Raw genomic sequence first — 18,948 nt, forward strand, 5'->3', positions numbered from 1 at the left:
AAACTCTCAATAGTCTCATGATTTTCTTTTGCCTAAAAATGGCTTGAAGCCAGCGACCATTTCATATGAGAGAAAAGCATTATACCGCTAGGTTGTTTTTTGGCATCGATGATTGGACGAGCTCACAGCCTACCCGGTGTTAAGTTGTTATTGGAACCCACAGGTATCATAGTGTAAATGCTGCCATCCATTTTAACGATGTAATGGTTGTCTCAACCTTTTAAATCGAAACGCATGACTGCTTCGCTGCAGATTAAGCAGGGCGGTGGTACCTACTTATGAGGGCTTACAACACACCCCATCACCACTAGTAATTAGACAATTTATAATTTTTGAGGAAACTAATCAGTAAGAAGTATGAGACACATTTTATAAGAAAATCTAGCACTTTTCTGCAGGATTTGAACACCGGCATAGTCCCATCGCTCGATAAGAAGAGCACACCGGGCGTCTTATCCTCTAGGCCATAACCGCTCAAGGTGTTGTCTTCGATTTCTAACAATACACCTGAATTAATATAAAAGGAACTTTGTAATCATGTGCCACCTCTTTATTTATATCACTGAGGTCTGAATAAAATCAGTTCCGATTGTAGTACTGCCTCTAACTCACGATTAAAGCTTTTATCGGAAGACTGATTAAGTGTCGAGACCAGGATGGATTTATTGTAAAAGTTAGTCGTTCTCTGAGGTTAGTGATTCAAGCCCGCACACTTTAGTCGAATAATTGTCTACGTGATCGGAATGGCGGCTTCCTACCGTTTTTAATAAGATCAGATAAAGAGCTCACGCTGGTCGCAAAGAGGTGTGTGTGCGGGTCCATTGAGCAATTTATCTTCGAATCTACGTTTAGTTACGAACATTATTACTATTTTACATCTAGATGTTTGTGGAATATTAATTCTCGAATTTTAATAATCGTCTTAAGTTAGTAATTTTAGTTACTGTTTTAAATTAAAAAAGGACAGTTATCAGTTATCACCGAGACATATCTACCCACTCTTAAGTGTTGATTATGTAATATAGATATTTAATGACATTTTTTTTTATTGCCTAGATGTGTTGATGAGCTCACAGTCCACCTGGTGTTAAGTGGTTACTGGAAACCATCTACACCGTAAATGCGCCACACACCTTGAGATATAAGTTCTAAGGTCTCAGTATAGTTACAACGGCTGCCCCACCCTTCAAACCGATAATTTTGCGGGTTTGATTTTTATTACACGATGTTATTCCTTCACCGTGGAAGTCAATCATGAACAATTGTTAAGTACGTATTTCATTAGAAAAATTTGTACCCGCCCGTGGGATTCGAACACCGTTGCATCGCTATATAAAGGGTGATTTTTAATAGCTATAGGAAATGATTTAAAAAAAAAAAACACATAAAATTTAGAAAAAATCATGAAATCTTTATTTGAATCGATAGTACGGTCCGTATAATTTAATGTTTGAAGATTATTTCATGAAAATGTTGACCACGGCTGCGCCTCAAACGGTCCATCCGCTTAGTCCAATTTTGGCATACTCTTTCCAACATTCGGCTGGTATCTCACGAATAAATCCTTAATGTTGTCTTCCCATGCGTTGATCGAAGTGAGCTTGTCAGCATAGACATGAGCCTTAACATAGCCCCACAAAAAATAGTCTAAAGGCGTAAAATCGCACGATCTAGGCGACCAACTGACCGGTTCCAAACGTGAAATAAAAAAGTGCATCTTCCGTCAACTTTTCAAGAGCCCATTCACCAAAAATTCTGCGTTGTGGTAGGTCTTTCGGCTTCAATTCTTGCACCAGCTGTATTTTGAAAGGCTTCACACCTAAATCCTTTCACAAAATTTTCCACGTTGTTGAGTAACAGAGGCCCAATTGCTGCGAACGTCGCCGAATCGATAATTGATGGTCATAGCTAACACTGGCCGATACAGCTGCGGTATTTTCTTCAGTTCGCACTGTACCTAAGCGTGATGGTGGTTTAATGTCCAACAGTGTAAATTTGATACGAAATTTAGTCACAATAGCCCGAATAGCCGCTTCAGTGGGTCGATTAAACTGACCATAAAATGGAAGAACCACGCGAGATGAACTTTCTTAACAGAGCACGCATTTGGTAATAAAATTTAATGAATTGTAAGCGTTGTTCGTTTGTAAGACGATTCATGGTTAAATTATATACCAAACTGAAGATGTTTGACAATAACACAAAACACGAAACATGCGTGAGCTTTCAAAATCAGTGTTGCCAAAAAGAAAATAGCTAAAAAATCACCCTTTACCTACGAATACACCGGACGTCTTATCCTTTAGGCCACGACGACTTCCAAAAATTGATATTCTCATGTTTTGTTAAGATTACGTTTACATTTACGATTGTTAATAAATATTTGGACGTTCCATATCTTTTATTGTTTTTCTTATTTTATTTTTATCAACACAATTCAAATTCATTTCAATTTTCTTGAGACTCCGTGCATTATGTTTCTTTTTTTGTATTTAATTGTTGGCACTTTATTTATTACACTAAAAATAATACATCATAGTTTATAATTTATCAATCATGAAAAGAAAAAACGAATTGTTAATCTCTGAAAGCCAATAAGTAATTAATTACAGCCCGTAATTTAATAAATAATATCGAAAATATAGATAGAATTTTACCACCTAACTGCTATACATTTTAAAGCTATTATTGTCATCATCAAATTGAAATATTATATTTAGCTTTAAATTCATATAATAATAAACATTACGATAAAAACAGAGGAAAAAAGGAACTTGTTCTTTAAAGAGTCATTATATATTGATATATATAAATACGTAAAGTCTCTCTCTGCTTTCATGTATTGTGTACAGCTTCAAAACTGAACAACATCGCAATTCGAGACCCTTTCAGGGACAGGGAGGGTGAAACTCACACCGGAGGGTGTGGGCGAGATAAATTTTAACTAAGCTATATCACGAACGTATCCCTATTGACGAAATGACTTATATTTTTTTTATTAAAGTAATCCAACCACTTTATTACACTCACACGCACTTACACACATCGACACAACAGAATCAGATTCAAACTTATTCTGCAAGTGATCATTCGACAAAATTTATCTACCTATGTAACTGCCTTACCTTTACCTTAGTTGGACTACCTGTGTTCATTAATTATGTTAACATTTTTTGGAAACATAATGTGTTTCTTTAATTGGCTCATGTTTGGGAAAACATCCTCTGTACCCTGTGTCTAGTTAAATGCTGTTAAAACATTGTTGATTAAATAAATAAATAAATAAATTACTTTGCTTTGCAATGCTATAATCACAAAGCATACTATGTATAGCTTTTGCGAAGTACGATAAGTGCTCTTCCAGGAAAAACATTCACGTGAGCAGATGAGCGTCGTGATTCAATTTGCATGGTATGATAGACGGATTACACCGCGAAAGAACCGCTCTTACCGAGCCAAGTATCTCCGGAAATGGAGTACTTTAACAATAATTTTCTAATACTTACATAAATTTACCTGTGAGGAAATGTAACGTTCATGTGTTTTGCGTACTTGTATGACAGGTGTTTGTGTAAATTGCGAGAATTCGAATATCATTTTATCAACTGTTTGCTTATTGCTCTAGATAGATGGAAAAATTAATGGCCCATCTAGCCTTAAGTGGTTACTAGAATCATCAAAAAATACCCAATGTGTCGACTTTCACCTTGAGATAAAAGACATGAGCACTTTGGTTGTAATAACACATACCCGTACATACCGTTCGATCCCATACTACGTCTTATTACTACTAAAAATAAAATTACGTATTGTAATAAGAAAAAACGATTACCCACTGATCTGAAAAAACCAAAAACGTATTAAACTTTTTTACTTTATACACGATTTGGTCTATCTTTAGCAAAAATGCTGGAAGTTACCATGCTTTATTTTTAGATTTAGGTACATTTAAAGGCTCACCGTCTCTGATCATCTAAATATGTAGTCACGAAATTTTTAAAACGTTTCTGCTGGATTCTCATAAAACTTAAAAAAATGTGTGCGTGGCTCTAGATTTGTATTCTATTCATATCCAACCCACGCCACGAGGCAACGCAAAGCCGCTGTCGCCCGAAACTTGTCTTGTCGGATCTCCCGGAGCCACTCTCGGTGCTTTTAGGCTCTCAAGCACCGTTCATCGTCATCGTCAAGCTCGTCGACGAAGCTTACGACGAAGAGCTCGACAAGCGAACTAGTCCACTGAGTTTCTCGCCGGTTCTTCTCAGCGTATCATGATTCCGATCTGGGTGTAGATTCTGCGAATTTTTGCTCTTATTAGGGTTAGTGTTAGCTAACAAGCTGGAATAGCCCCTTAGGATACCAGTGACTAGGTAGGGAAAAAAGTATTCTCTTTCTTCAGTATAACATAAATTACTTCAATAAATTTTTGATTAAGCATTTAATTTTCCTTTGAAATAATGGTTCTGTGAAAAAAACATTGTAAATTTCTTAACTTTAGAAGGAAATTAATGTCTTGGTTAAAAGAGACAAAAAATGTGGTCCATAGTCAAGACCTCGCCGTTCGCTGTCCACTAATGAAGGAGCTACTCTATTTGTTCGCTTTGGTTTACATGAAACTGCAAAAGTATTTCCAAGATTTCAAATATTATATTTACATGCATGCATGTAGTGCGTATATATAATAGCATTCATTCTTCTTTCATGAGTATTTATATCTTTTTTGAAACAATCAGTCTGCATCAAAATATACTACTATTATATGTTAACAATCTAGGTCAAAATACACTTATAATAATATATCTATTAAGATATCATATGAATTTCTAAAGTTTCCAAGTATCATAACCTGAATTCTATAAACAAACATAGGCTTTAATACCTATCGCTAATCATAGTTGAAGAATTTAAGACTAACTTGATCGTATGAGGATATCGTCATTAATGGACATCAGCTAAGCCAGTTCTTTTAAGTAGAAGAGAGTTCATTTCAGAGATTCAAGGTACGTGGCATAAATACTCTACGTAAACGCTAGTAGATGTATATAGAGGTTCCAGGTACTAGGGACGAATGTCGAATGACGGTAAAACTACCATTAAGTTCTTACCAATATTTTGGTTTTACTGTTGGTTTGTAAGAAGACTGTACTAAATAAGTAAATAAATAAAAGCAAATCAAAGCCTCATAACCCATTATTGGGTTTCATTGTTACAGCAGTTCGATAGTAGCTTATGATTTTCCTTATGAGACGATGATCAGAACTAAACAAAAATAATTTTAGGTATTTCATGTCATATACGCAAAGCTCAAGTCACATATCAAGTCAACACACATCAAATCAACAAAAATGCTTTAAATAAATTTGAAAGATTTTTTCGTTAAATAGACAAAATTGTTTTATTTTTTCATTTATTTTTAAATTGACTTTGTCTGGTTTTTCTCAGGGTTGCAACTCAATTTTGAACATGAGTAGACGAGCTCACGGCACCCCTGACTTTATGCGGTTACTGGTCCCCATAGAAAACACAATTTTAGTTTGTGATTAGTTTCATATAAGCCTGCCTTTAAGCGATGGCGCTAATGAACCGCGCGAAGAACATCGTACTAAAGACTTTGGAGTGATCTTGGGGTAGATTTTTTGAGCGTACCTTCCCTTGTTCATTAGTGTAATTAACTTATGCTATAGGTGCCTTATACTTCTGAAATTCATTCTCAACTGTCAGCTATTATTAAATTACTCGAGTTCAAGCATAATTTGATGAAAGGAGGACTCATCAAAAAATGAAAACCAAACAGTGGCCAGAACAGACGAAGAAAAAACTGTGAACTTTGTTCCTACGGTAACTTGAAGGATACACTTCTTACTTTTAATAACATATCCTTTTAAAATTTGTTTTGAAATCGTACAGCTGTTAAACGTCAAAACGATGTTTTTCAAAGATGTATCCTTTCTGTTATCAATATAAGTTATTTTGAGAAATGTAGAGACAGCTGTATTTGTAACTTACGCTTTTTATGTTTATTTAATGAAGAAAGTTTGGGAGGTCTTATCATATACACGAGTTTAGGATGTACATACTATATTGCGTCATATATGGTATATGACACTTAATTATCCTTAGCCTCTATTCAGATATTACAATGAATAATCGAATAATTGAAGTCGTCGTGGCCTAACGGATAAGACGTCCGGTGCATTCGAGTTGAGCGATGCACCGGTGTTCGAATCCCGCCGGCGGGTACAAATTTTTCTGATGAAATACGTACTCAACAAATGTTCACGATTGACTTCCACTGTGAAGGAATAACATCGTGTAATAAAAATCAAACCCGCAAAATTATAATTTGCGTAATTACTGGTGGTAGGACCTCTTGTGAGTCCGCACGGGTAGGTACCACCGCCCCGCCTATTTCTGCCGTGAAGCAGTAATGCGTTTCGGTTTGAAGGGTGGGGCAGCCGTTGTAACTATACTGAGACCTTAGAACTTATATCTCAAGGTGGGTGGCGCATTTACGTTGTAGATGTCTATGGGCTCCAGTAACCACTTAATATCAGGTGGGCTGTGAGCTCGTCCACGCATCTAAGCAATAAAAAAAAAAAACTTAGCCATTCTGTGTTTGAAATGTTTTTCGAATACTTTTCACGATTTAAAATGGAAAATAATTTAGTCACAGGGTAGAGATGTCACTCACACACACAAAACCGAGACGCTTCAAATTAATTAAAATAATCCGCTTAAAATGGTATGAATCTAAGAACTTCAACAGCTTGTTGGCACAGTTATTACTTTGAAAACATTCAATTCAAACCCGTCCGGTTCTGTATTTATTCACTATAAATTTGAAAGCGAGTAAATACATTTATCTAAAGAGAAAGTCCAAAGCTATATTGTTATCTAAATAATGAAATAATTGAATCATCCTCCATGTGATAAAATAGTGCTTTCAATTTGCTTTTATTTTTCTTTACTATTTTCTTATCTAATATATAAAAAGAATGAGAACCTTTAACAGTATTTCAAATTTTAATATACGAGCAAAACAATCATAATATAACCTTAAGTACGTTGCTAGGCTACTAAAACATTGCACGGTTCTTTGTCTGATTTATCCTCCTTAAATCCAGTTTCGAAGTAATTTCCCTTGTAATCAAGTTTACGGCAGGCTTTAGGAGTGAGTCGAGCGAGTGAAACCTCGGAAACGAACTAGTTGTAAATAAAGGCACGTACACATACCGTAGTGCTATCGTCGCTACGTTGTCCGGTAGTGTCGTTTTTACGCCGGAACCCTGTATGAGTTACTGAGGTCGCCATGTCCGGTGGCGACTGCCTTTTATTATTTAGTGTCTGTTATAAGAAACATGAGTGTGTGTACAAGTGTTAATAATGCTAAGCTGTATTCTATATAGTGGCAATACATTCTGTTGAATAACATTAGAATTTCTATAGTTATCAAATCATTAATGTTTTTTTATTTTTTTATAGCTAACTAGCGACCCGCCCTTACTTCGCTTCGAAAACATTAAATTTTATTATTGATAGTTGAGTCTCGCGATGTTACCCACGGTTATTGTCGTACCGCGGGTGACGCCGCGGGGCAAAATTGCCTCATATCATCAGCTACCTGTCAGTGAAAGTCTCGTCAAAATCGGTCCAGCCGTTCCAGAGATTAGCCGGAACAAATAAACAGACAGACAGAGAAAAATTGTAAAAAATGTTATTTTGGTGTATGTACCGTATATATATTCATGTGCATATAGTAAAAAGCGGTTATTTCAATATTACAAACAGACACTCCAATTTTATTTATATGTATATATAGATTACGGTTTACCCTAATGTTTATTATTTTTAATTAAATACTATCGACGTTTCGACTACTTTACAGTTTTTGTGGTCGTACTCATCGACATAGAATGTTAGAAACGCAAGATCACAACGGTAAAAGTAATGCAATATGGTAATGTAACGTATGGTAGTGCAGTACTGCATCACAATTACTATTTCTGTTAAGTGTAACCTTGGAGGTTTCGTCTAAAAGTCAAGATACATGAAGTTTTCGTATTAGTGTTTTCGCTTAGGCAGAAATTTCGCTGTTCCAAACCTGGAATTGTTAAAACAATATATGTAGTTATGTTTTAGTTTTTTGAAACAGTTTTTTTTCATATTTAGTCTGTACGTATACGAGTTTAAAATACATTGCAATTTAAAGATTAAAAATTGTTTATTTTTCGAACTTGGATAGTACAGTTTTAAAAAGTTATTAAAAATGTATTTTCATAGGTCTTTGACATGTGGCATTTTCTACCATTCAATCAAAGGCGATGTAAAAAACGATTTAGTAAGTGTATTTTATAAATAAATTGAACTTACCTGTGACAGATTTAAAAAGTCGTATTCTGTTAAATAAATACATGCAAAAAACCCGTAACATATATTATATACATGTCTACTACTACTAAATATATCATATGAGCACAAATTCATACATTTTTACAACACTAAACCACATACATATGACACACTAAATTGAAAATTACAATCACATCAATTCAAGATAATTTCGATTTTTTTTTTAATAGCGTTCCTCGAACCTTTAAGTTGAACACACAGTGATTAGCAATGGTCCCAATCTGGCGAGAGACGTATAGAAGAACCTACAGTGGGAAAAAATATTGCGAATTAGATTATGGAGCGAACGAAGGTCCCGCTGGAGTTAAGGTATTTAAAGTACGGCTTTAGATATAAAGAAGAAACCGGACACACAAGTTATAAAGAGTGAAGCGGTGGAAATTTGAGCTGCGATAGTTCGTCATATATCCGAAGACGAAAGATAAAAACGATCAAATTTATTAAGAAGGTAAAAATAATAGGCATCACCGTATTCTAGTATAAGGTGAAACAAGGCGTTTACCAATTAACCTATAGAATCAGCTCGCTGAGATTCTTGGCGGATCTTCTCAGTGGGTTGCGATTTAGATCCGGTAGTAGATGCTCTCGCGGAGGAGCTGATTTTGAGTTATTAGGCCTGCTCTGGGGGCAGCAGTTGTGAAACCTTTCCCTCTTGGCTGAGCCCTTTAACGAGTCCATTTATGCTGGTGAATTTGGAAAAGCCTATTGGCCATCAGTAGCCCCTTCATTAATACTAATTGAAATTTATAGATGATGATCACAGGTGGTACACGCTGTACACCGCAAGTAAATGATATTTTACTCACATTATTCAATTCCAGACCCACATTTGTTTTAGATGTGTCGCATGCTTTGCAGTGCAAACAAGATATGAATAACGTTCCATCAAAAACTTATTTTATTTTTAGGAATAGTTACTGCTTATGTTATATTTGCTTTATTATATTTGTACTAACAATTATTTATGTAAATACGGTTGGTACACAAAACACAAAGGTACAGAGAATTAACAATTGAACAAAAATAATTTTAATAAAAGACTACGCCCGTAATAGCTTCGTTATAATTTGGCATCTAATTAGATCTTCGATTTTGTACACACTATATGCACAAACAACTGTGTCAGAAAAATTGTGGTGGGATTAAGTTGCGCATCGTACATTATAAGAATATCCGCATTATATTTCACTGGGAGCCATGAATTATGCGCTGTTGAATCGCACCAGTGTAAAGTTACTTTGAATCAGACTATACGTATTCACTTTATAAAATTATTTTAAAGAAAACCCAAAAGCATATTTTTAGATTACGAGGTAATGTTTAAAATTAATGAAGTATTTTGTTTAACAGATACATTATATAATAAAATATATTAATAATAATTCATAATTATTATTTATTGGACTTTAATACTTATGATATATTTAATAAATTTAGTTCTTACCTATAAAGTTGCAGTTTTTCATAATACTGGCCATTTGAAACGTAATTTATATACATAAATTTATCTACATATAAATTACGTATTGGCAATAAATTCTGAATTGAAATGAATTCAATTTAAAAAATATGGAATTCTGTTTTAAAATTTTGTATTTTGTTTAATACTGAGTGTTTTGTTTTCCCTACATCGATATTGGCAGCAAAAAATACGAGTAATTATGGAATAGGAGGTCCGTCACGATAGCAATGCCGCACAAACGGGTCACAACAATAATGGTGTGTATGGAATGTACAAGCGATCACACGACTCGTTATTGGTTTGAAAACTTCTAACATGATAATTTTTTTTAACCAATGAACCCCGTGGTTGCCTGAAAACTAAAGCCAAAAACAATGAATTAACAATCTACCGCCGAGCTAGAAGCAGCTTTCAATGTTAGCATCAAAACAATATCGGTCTATTTACGTTAGATTGCCAAGGTAAAGAAAAATGGATGCCGTACAAACTTACCCGAGAGGTAGTACAAAATGTCTTTGAAGAGTTTGTTGGCTCTCGTACACTTGACTTCTTAGAGAAAAGCATTGCCAAATTACCACTACGCTAAAAAATACATTTATAAAAATATATTTTTAATTTCTATATATTTTTTCTGTATATTAAACGGAACTTCATAGGTAAATACATAATATTAAATATTATTAGTTACATAATTATTGTATATCTTCATGTGAATAAATTATTTTAAAATAGGGAAACCCCTCACGCTCCGCTATGACTCTTGCTAATCGCGTCAAACTTCACGTAAGTATTTTTTGTCTAAAAGCTTTGTCTCTAAAACCTTCATGAAAATCATTTACTTTGAACTATGAACTATAAAAAATTTCATTATAATTTAATCAAAAACGTATAGAATTTTTTACTTCGTTTGAAATTCCAGAATGAAAAAGAAATACAAATATAATTTTTGGTAAACTTTAAAATTATGTATAAATCTGAAGCTTACCATATTACGAGAGCTTGACAAAAATACACGGAACTTAATTAGTTATACATATCCGTCACCCCGATGGAAGTTAAAGTCCTAATCCAAGACCTACGTCCGCGTAAAGCTCCCGGTTCCGACGGTATATCTAACCGCGTTATTAAAACTTCTATTCGCCCAACGATGAGATGTTGATATCTATTTTCAATGCCGCTATGACGAACTGTATCTTTCCCGCCGTGTGGAAAGAAGCGGACGTTATCGGCATACACAAACCCGATAAACCAAAAAATCATCCGACGAGCTACCGCCCGATTAGCCTCCTCATGTCTCTAGGAAAACTGTACGAGCGTCTGCTTTACAAGCGTCTCAGAGACTTCGTCGCATCCAAGGGCATCCTTATCGATGAACAATTCGGATTCCGCGCAAATCACTCATGCGTACAATAGATGCACCGCCTCACGGAGCACATTCTCGTAGGTCTTAACCGACCAAAACTGTTCTACACGGTAGCCTTTTTTTGGACGTCGCAAAGGCGTTCGACAAAGCTTGGCACAACGGTTTGATTTTCAAACTATTCAACACGGGCGTGCCGGACAGTCTCGTGCTCATCATACGGGAATTCTTGTCGAACCGCTCTTTTCGTTATTGAGCCGTAGATTAGATTCATTCGCGAAGCAGCTGCTCTTGAGTTTTTAGATGTCCTTTGGAAGCGCTCGGGCAGCTGTTAGCAAATCCCACCCCTCTTGACTGAGTCTTTGCTCACCCACCTGCCCTGGTGAAAATGAACAGACCTCCGGGCCACCAGTAATCCCTCAATTACAAAAAAAACTTATATATGTACATATTTACACATAATATAATATATTATATAGATAATGAGTATATACATAATAAAAATACAGAAAACTGCGGTTGTAATTCGTCTTTATTTATAATTTAGTGTTTCATATAAAGAAATAAGGATGCCGACTCAGAAGAAAAAATTTGTAACTCTTGTTCACGAATGACTTCCACGAGGAAGATCATGTAATAAGCATCAAACGAGGAAAAAATGTTATTTGCATAATCTTCTATACTTAATATTATAAAGCTGAAGAGTTTCTTGGTTTGTTTGAAAGCGTTAATATCAAGAACTACTGGTCCGATTTGAAAAAATCTGTCAGTGTTAAATAGCTCATTTATCAAGGAAGGCTATAGGCTATAATAATATAACATCACGCTAAGACCAATAAAAGCGGAGCACTAATAAATAATGTTTGACAATCGGGTTTTTTTTCCTTTTTGAGAACTTCCGCTGCGTGCGCTGCGGAAACTGTTAGTTTCTCTAAAATAACGTATGACAAAAATTTTCCCCCTTAAAAGTTCTAAAAAAAGTCCGCGGCAGCATATGTCTATATTTTAAGGTTGGCTCACTATACACATTTTTTATGCTAACCAAATTTGTTCTAAAATAAAGCATTATTTGTGAAGGTGTTTTTATAAAGATGTTATTACGTTTTTTTATTGCTTAGATGGGTGGACGACCTCAAAGCCCACATGGTGTTGAGTGGTTCCTGGAGCCCATAAGCATCTGCAACGTAAATGCGTCACCCAACTCGAGATATAAGTTCTAAGGTCTCAGTATAGTTAGAACGGCTGCCCCACCCTTCAAACGGAAACGCATTACTGCTTCACGGCAGAAATAGGCAGGGTGTTGGTACCTACCCGTGCGGACTCACAAGTGGTCCTACCACCAGTAGTTCCGCTAATTATAATTTTGCGGGTTTGATTTTTATTACACGATGTTATTCCTTCACCGCGGAAGTCTATTGTGAACATTTGTCGAGTACGTATTTCATTAGAAAAATTGGTACCCGCCTGCGGGATTCGAACACCGGTGCACCGCTTCAACACGAATGCACCGGACGTCTTATCCTTTAGGCCACGACGACCGATGCAATTAAAAAAGAGAAAAAGAAAAACGTAGACGCTTAAAAAATGGTGTTATGATTAACATTAATTAATTTGTGATAATAAGTCGAAGTTTACTTAATTTTTTTTCCGATTTGTTTCCTTACCTAATTAAAGTAATTTAGGTTACTCGACTCCTAAAGTAGCCGATGCAAAGTGCTGTGATACAATCTTAACAGTGACATTAACATAGAATATTACGGACACTATTTCTCTTGTAGATAAGACTATGGAATTGTTTAACGCAATTTATGAAAACTTCCGAGAGCTGCTCTTACCAAGAAATGGTTTAGTAGTTGAGTACGAAATTGAGATATTCATGCTCTTCTGAAACTGAGTTACTCTTAAGATTTACTAGGATAACTTTCCGTTTAGGAATCTAAATGAAGAGCACTGCATTATTTGTGAATAACTATTATTACATGCAATTATATGGCCTCAATTAATACAGAGACAATTTTATTTAAAAACAAAGGGTTTCTATTCGGAAACAAAAGAACAATATCGACGTTCGACAATATAAGAGCAATCGCAGCTCTGGCTCATTCAGCGAGTATTTATTGGTTGTTTGCGTGACAAGCCCCCGCAATTGCAACAAACATTTTGGGGTTTTGCTGAGCGGATCTCTCTTGTCCTGGCAACGTAACGTGGCTCTTTCTACAAGAACGGAATCTAGATAATGTTATGTATACACCGTTATAAAATGTAGATAAATCTTCTTGTAACGGGTTCGGGACTGTGTAGAATCGTTTTCACTCTGTGTTACATTTTTCAATACAATGTTTTATTAGCAGACGAGATTTCAAATTCGATATTATACTAAAGTAGTATATAATCTGATAATAGTACATTAAAAATAATAACAATACTTTTTTAGGTTTTACGATTTCGTTTATTTGTCCAACAGAAGAACAATTGAATGTGACTTTGTTTTCCAAGGCTCGCGCTATAAGCTCCAGGGATTTTAGAGAGTTTGCTCAGATAATTAGGAGGGGCACTAAAGACGACGTTAATAGATCTGTAAGATTGATGATGCGAGCACAAAGAAAAACACCAACTCATGCATCAATCTGACACGTCTTTACGGAAATTTTCGTTCGTGTTTCTTCGAACGGCAGTGGAAATGAAAAGAAAATCACTAATGAGTCTACGTTTGCGTGACGAATACCGAAATTTCAAATTAAAAATATCTGTAATTCCTACAAAACACTCAGAGGTGTAAAGTTTTACGATTTGAACTATAATGTATAGCTTGTTCGTTTTGTATAATCCGTAATTTCATTTAGTTCCTCGAGTACATATCTATGTAGTACATACTACATAGATACCGCATTGTTTTCGCAGCCTCGAAATATCTTTTTTAATTTATATCAAGAATTGGTCAAGACCTTAGAAAACGGTTTTTAAAGGTTGCAGAAGGCAGCGGCTTTGCTGTGCCCTTGGCATTGTCGATATCCAAAAGCCGCGGTGACAGCTTCTCATCGGATGGGCCGAATGCTCGTCAGCCTTTTTTTTTTCGGGCCAGGTGCAGATCCTCCTTCGAGGTCCCCGCGCTAAGGGGGCAAGCGGGGTATGTGGGACAGGTCAGCGACTGCGAGACCGCGGGCCCAAGAATGTTTTCAGGGCCCTACCCACTAAACGACTCCCCTGCACTCTTCGCCCAAGCGTCCGATGCCCTCCGAGGTCAGAACCCGGATGAGGTAAACCAGACGGCGCAGCTCACCCCAAGGACGCCCGGCTGACGGAGCCTTCGAGGCGAATCGAAGGCTCTGAAACGTCAGCCCGTCAGGCCGCCCAGAAGGAGCCGCTGGTGTCCCAGAATGCCCCTCTGGACCAGAACCAGCCTGGCGGGTCGGGACGCAATAAACCGCCAACCGGTTGCTCTTTTATCAGATGAATACTCCTTGGCGGCGCGCCGCGCGGCCTCTACCCCCTCAGGTCGCCCCTTGACCTTCACCGGGGGGAAGCCGCCACCTACAGGGGCCGGGACGTACAGGCGTAATCCCTCCTCCGACCCCCGGCTCTACGGCGACGGATCGGTAGGGAAAGGGAAGAGCTCTCCCTCTCTCGTTCCGCCGCCTTCTTCTGCGAGATGGTGGACACGCAGAAGTCGAGCATCGCCTTCCAAAAATGCTCGTCAGCCTACAATGGCATTTTTTTCTTTACTAAGGAGTATTTCTTTGATTTGTTTTTTGAGATTTGATAATATTCTAGTACAAAATTCACGTTGACTTCAAAAATTTGTATTAGCATAGCGTAATTCGATCGTATCAAGACGGATGTCAAAGTAATTGGCGCTCTACTCAGAAATAAATTAATTAGACTGATAAAAGTTCAATAGTGCGAGACATATTTAGGGCTTATCGTATTGGAACAGTAAACAAGTCCTCTATTTTATAAAATGACAAGTTAAACAAGATACGTGCTCGTTCTCACCAAATACTCAACTGTCGCAATTAACAAATAGTTTGTGAGAAACTTTCAACAAAGGTACATATTGGCCCTTACATATGAAATTGGAATTTTGTACAGGAGGAATATAAAGTCAATTTTTGTAAAAAATGTTTAATAATCAAAGTATGGACCGTTGCCATCTTATAGGTAGTTAATTTATCCATTTCCTAAAAAAAAAAAATATTATCGCAGTAGTATCGCAGACATTCCAATTGTAGCTCATCTAACTTAGTGGTTGTTTGTTATGAAGTGTTGTCGTGAAGCAGCAGTGGCCTAGCGCGATTGACCAATCTCAGTTGTTTAGCAGTTAGTTTTTCCTTCATGGTTTGCAGTTTTTTTTTTTTTTTTTTTTTTTTTTTTTTTTTTTTTTTTTTTTTTTTTTTTTTTTTTTTTTTTTTTTTTTTTTTTTTATTGCCCTTGTAGGCAGACGAGCATACGGCCCACCTGATGGTGAGTGGTTACCGTCGCCCATGGACTTCAGCAATGCCAGGGGCAGAGCCAAGCCGCTGCCTACCGCAGTTGCTGTCAATCAATCGTTCGGCGCAATCGTTTGGTCAGATTTTAGAACGCTGTAGTTAACGACACTGGCGATAGCCCACCAAACACAAGTAATTTTTTCTGAGTCCATTATCGTTTAGGGCAAGATTTGACTGGGTCTCCAGGGTTCAGCCATTGCGACGAGCGCTTCCAATTATCGTATATTATCCACTTTTCATCACAAGTAATAATTCGCTTTAAAATTCCTTCATTATTGTATCGGTTGCGTAAAGTAACACACCAATCAACGCGTGTTTACTAATTTGATTCACTTAATTCATGACCCATCGTTAAAGTTTTTTTACTTTCCCGATTTACTTCAAGTGAATTAACACAGTTTTATCACTTACCTCCAAGCCTGCAGCTATCTCTGAAGTGTTTTGGGATGGATCTGCTTCCACAATAGCCTTTAATTCTTTATTTCCCACTTTGGTCTCCGGCCGTATGGAGAGTTTTAAAAATTGCATTTGGCTCCATACCTACTTTGTGTAATGCAATCACAGCGATTCGGTTCTCTTTATCACCCCACTCCATTTTAATATCGCAAAATATTGTACAATGTATTGGCGCCAAAATGAGAAAACTCAATGAGCAATCATATAAAAATGACAGATTCCAAATTCAAATGTAATATTTTGTTTATTTTTAATTGTAACAGTATTTATGGCCAGACTAAGTATATCGAGCCGAAAATCGTAAATAAGATTCTATTAGAATATTCCATACGAAGAAAAAGTACATAGTTTCAGAATAAAGATTACACGAACATAAGTTATTCTTCTGCCAACTTTTGAATTATGTTTTAAGCAAAGTACTGCAATATGATTCGTAGTAAAAATAAGGCTGGCCGCATATGAAAATATTTTTTTATGTTTTTATTGCTTAGATTAATGGATGAACTCACGGCCTATCTGGTTATTATTATTAAGGCCCAGAAATCAGCAACGTAAATGCCACCACATACCTTAAGACATAATTATGAAACTAAGTTTCAGTTTCTACAGTAAAAAGGTTGACCCCCTTCAAACCAAAATGCATTACTGCTTCACAGCAGAAATAGGCAGGGTGGTGGAACCTACCCAGGTGAGCTCACAAGATAGCCAGTACCCCAATGAAATTAACGTATTAATACTGGCTCAGGGCTGTCGACGAACAGTTGAAACAATTAATAAATTAGTTTTTGTATGAAACTACTAGACATAGATTGTTTTGAACGTGATCTACATGGTTGATACTATAGTCTTATACCACATTCCGGCTTGTACAGTACAAAGGTAAAAAGGTTGTTTTTAAATACAACATCGTTTCTGCAAAACTCTCAATATACTTAGAAAATAAACGAAACATATTTTTGGAGCTCTGTAAAATTATTGTGTTGAACGAGATCAGGTATATTAGGAATCTTTTCATTGTAAGCCAATCAATATATTATGTACATAGCAAATAGTATTGTTCGAAATTTGGTACGAAATAATTTTGTAGCCTGGAGCTAAAAGGGTCAAAGTACATTTTTATGTAATGAGATTGTAGTGCCAGTTTATTGAAAAAGTATATTTTTTGTGCTAAAAGAATGTTAGCTTATCAACAATCAAATAACTGTATTTTTTTCCATAGCAAAATTTAACATGTAATATTATTTATTGCTGACTGTTCTAGTGCTTAATACTAAAAATAATAATTATCGATATTGGCCCCATTTAGCACAAGACCACAGAATTAATTTGCCATAGCGAATGTGAGTAGATTAAGAAAATGTGTCCACAATTAGTTGGTCGATTGGTTATTTTTCTGAATGGCGGTGGCTCGACAATGATTTGTCATAATTTGTCTGTGTAATAAATCTGACCGCTAGCTATTATATCGTGACGTGTAACGGAGACGCGCCTCTCGAGTATGCCTTAATTTATGAACGATTCCCTTGAAAAATGTCCTTTTTATACCAGGAAAAATGTTTAAGGCATGTTTTACATTTTCACTGCGTAGTTCTAAATTATAATATTATAGTATTGGGGAAAGCTTGATTATTACCATAAGAAATTTGGTAAGTTTTGATAGTTCTTCTTGATTGTGTTTTTGGAACTTGTACTATAGTATACTTTGATGGTTAATAAATATGTTAAAGGATAAATTAAGTTTAAAAAATACTTTTTTTATTACAAGATTTTACAAAAGATTTTTAAGCTATTGCATAGATTTTATCGCGGACCTTGAGCCCGAAATCATGAAATTCCGTAACGAAAAAACCTTACACCCCTCACTCCGCCTACCATGTAGCTCGCGTTCAACACATTCGCACCTCGCAGGGGACGAGGGACTTGGGAAAGCCCTCGCCCCCTATTCGATAGACCTGAGACGGAGGCGCGTGCGGGTGTCGGCGCGTGCCTTTGAGGCGATGCACAGAGTAGCTGAACGCCTCACTACCCCGTGCAGGAGACGAGGCCTGGACAGACCGGGCCAGCACTGGTGTGGGGCTGTGGAAGAATTTGGATTCCCGCGGCCCTGCGCGCACGTGTGGGTAGACACCGGGGTGGTTTTAGCCGGTAGGAGTCCGGCACGCCCCTCCGCCTTTCCCCAGGCGGAGGTAGTCCATGAAGACATCCGCCAGAAAAAAAAAAGCCACTATTGTTAGCAATGCCAGGCAGCGTTAAGTACTCTCGAAAAGCCTCGTTTCAATTAGTTGGATTATGAATAGTTTCACGGCCGTATTTTATTTCGAATAAATTGGAAGTAGCCAATATTTCGGAACCTCGGTCCAGATATGGCTGCACCTTGTACTTTGTTGAACAATTCTTTGTCCAGATCTAAAGCACCGCTTCACCTTGATGAGATCTTATTAAAAAACGATTTGGCTTTACCTTTGAAATCACTCCGATACTGAACACCAAATCTATTTCTTCAAAGGGCTTAAATAGATTCAATTCGTCTTCGAAAACCCGCCCTAGATAAATGTTCTCTTCAAACAATTTTTTTTATTACCTATCAACGTGGTTATGAGAAAAACGACCGAATTAGTGAACGTAGATTTTATCGAAGAGTAGTCGTCAATAACGAATTTGATGTTCTGTCCATCCAAAAAGCTAACCAAAAACATACAGGGTCTCTTGGGGACTCTGTAAGCTGGTAACTTTGACTGAAGTGTGCGATGACAGATTCGGTTGAAGGCTTTTGT

At 36.6% G+C, this 18,948-nt stretch overlaps 1 long non-coding RNA gene across 1 annotated transcript; it reads right to left on the reverse strand.

Annotated features, from left to right (window-relative positions):
- Positions 1–1,390: 1,390 nt before the first annotated feature.
- LOC134199856 (uncharacterized) lies at positions 1,391–4,592 on the reverse strand. The gene is made up of 2 exons (XR_009974506.1): positions 3,132–4,592; positions 1,391–2,519 (listed from the first exon to the last, which is right to left on the reverse strand). It is a non-coding gene; the product is annotated as an uncharacterized LOC134199856 (long non-coding RNA).
- Between the last annotated feature and the right edge of the window lie 14,356 nt (positions 4,593–18,948).

The sequence above is a fragment of the Bombyx mori genome, chromosome 12, assembly GCF_030269925.1.
Source record: "Bombyx mori chromosome 12, ASM3026992v2".
Taxonomy (NCBI): Eukaryota; Metazoa; Arthropoda; class Insecta; order Lepidoptera; family Bombycidae; genus Bombyx; species Bombyx mori.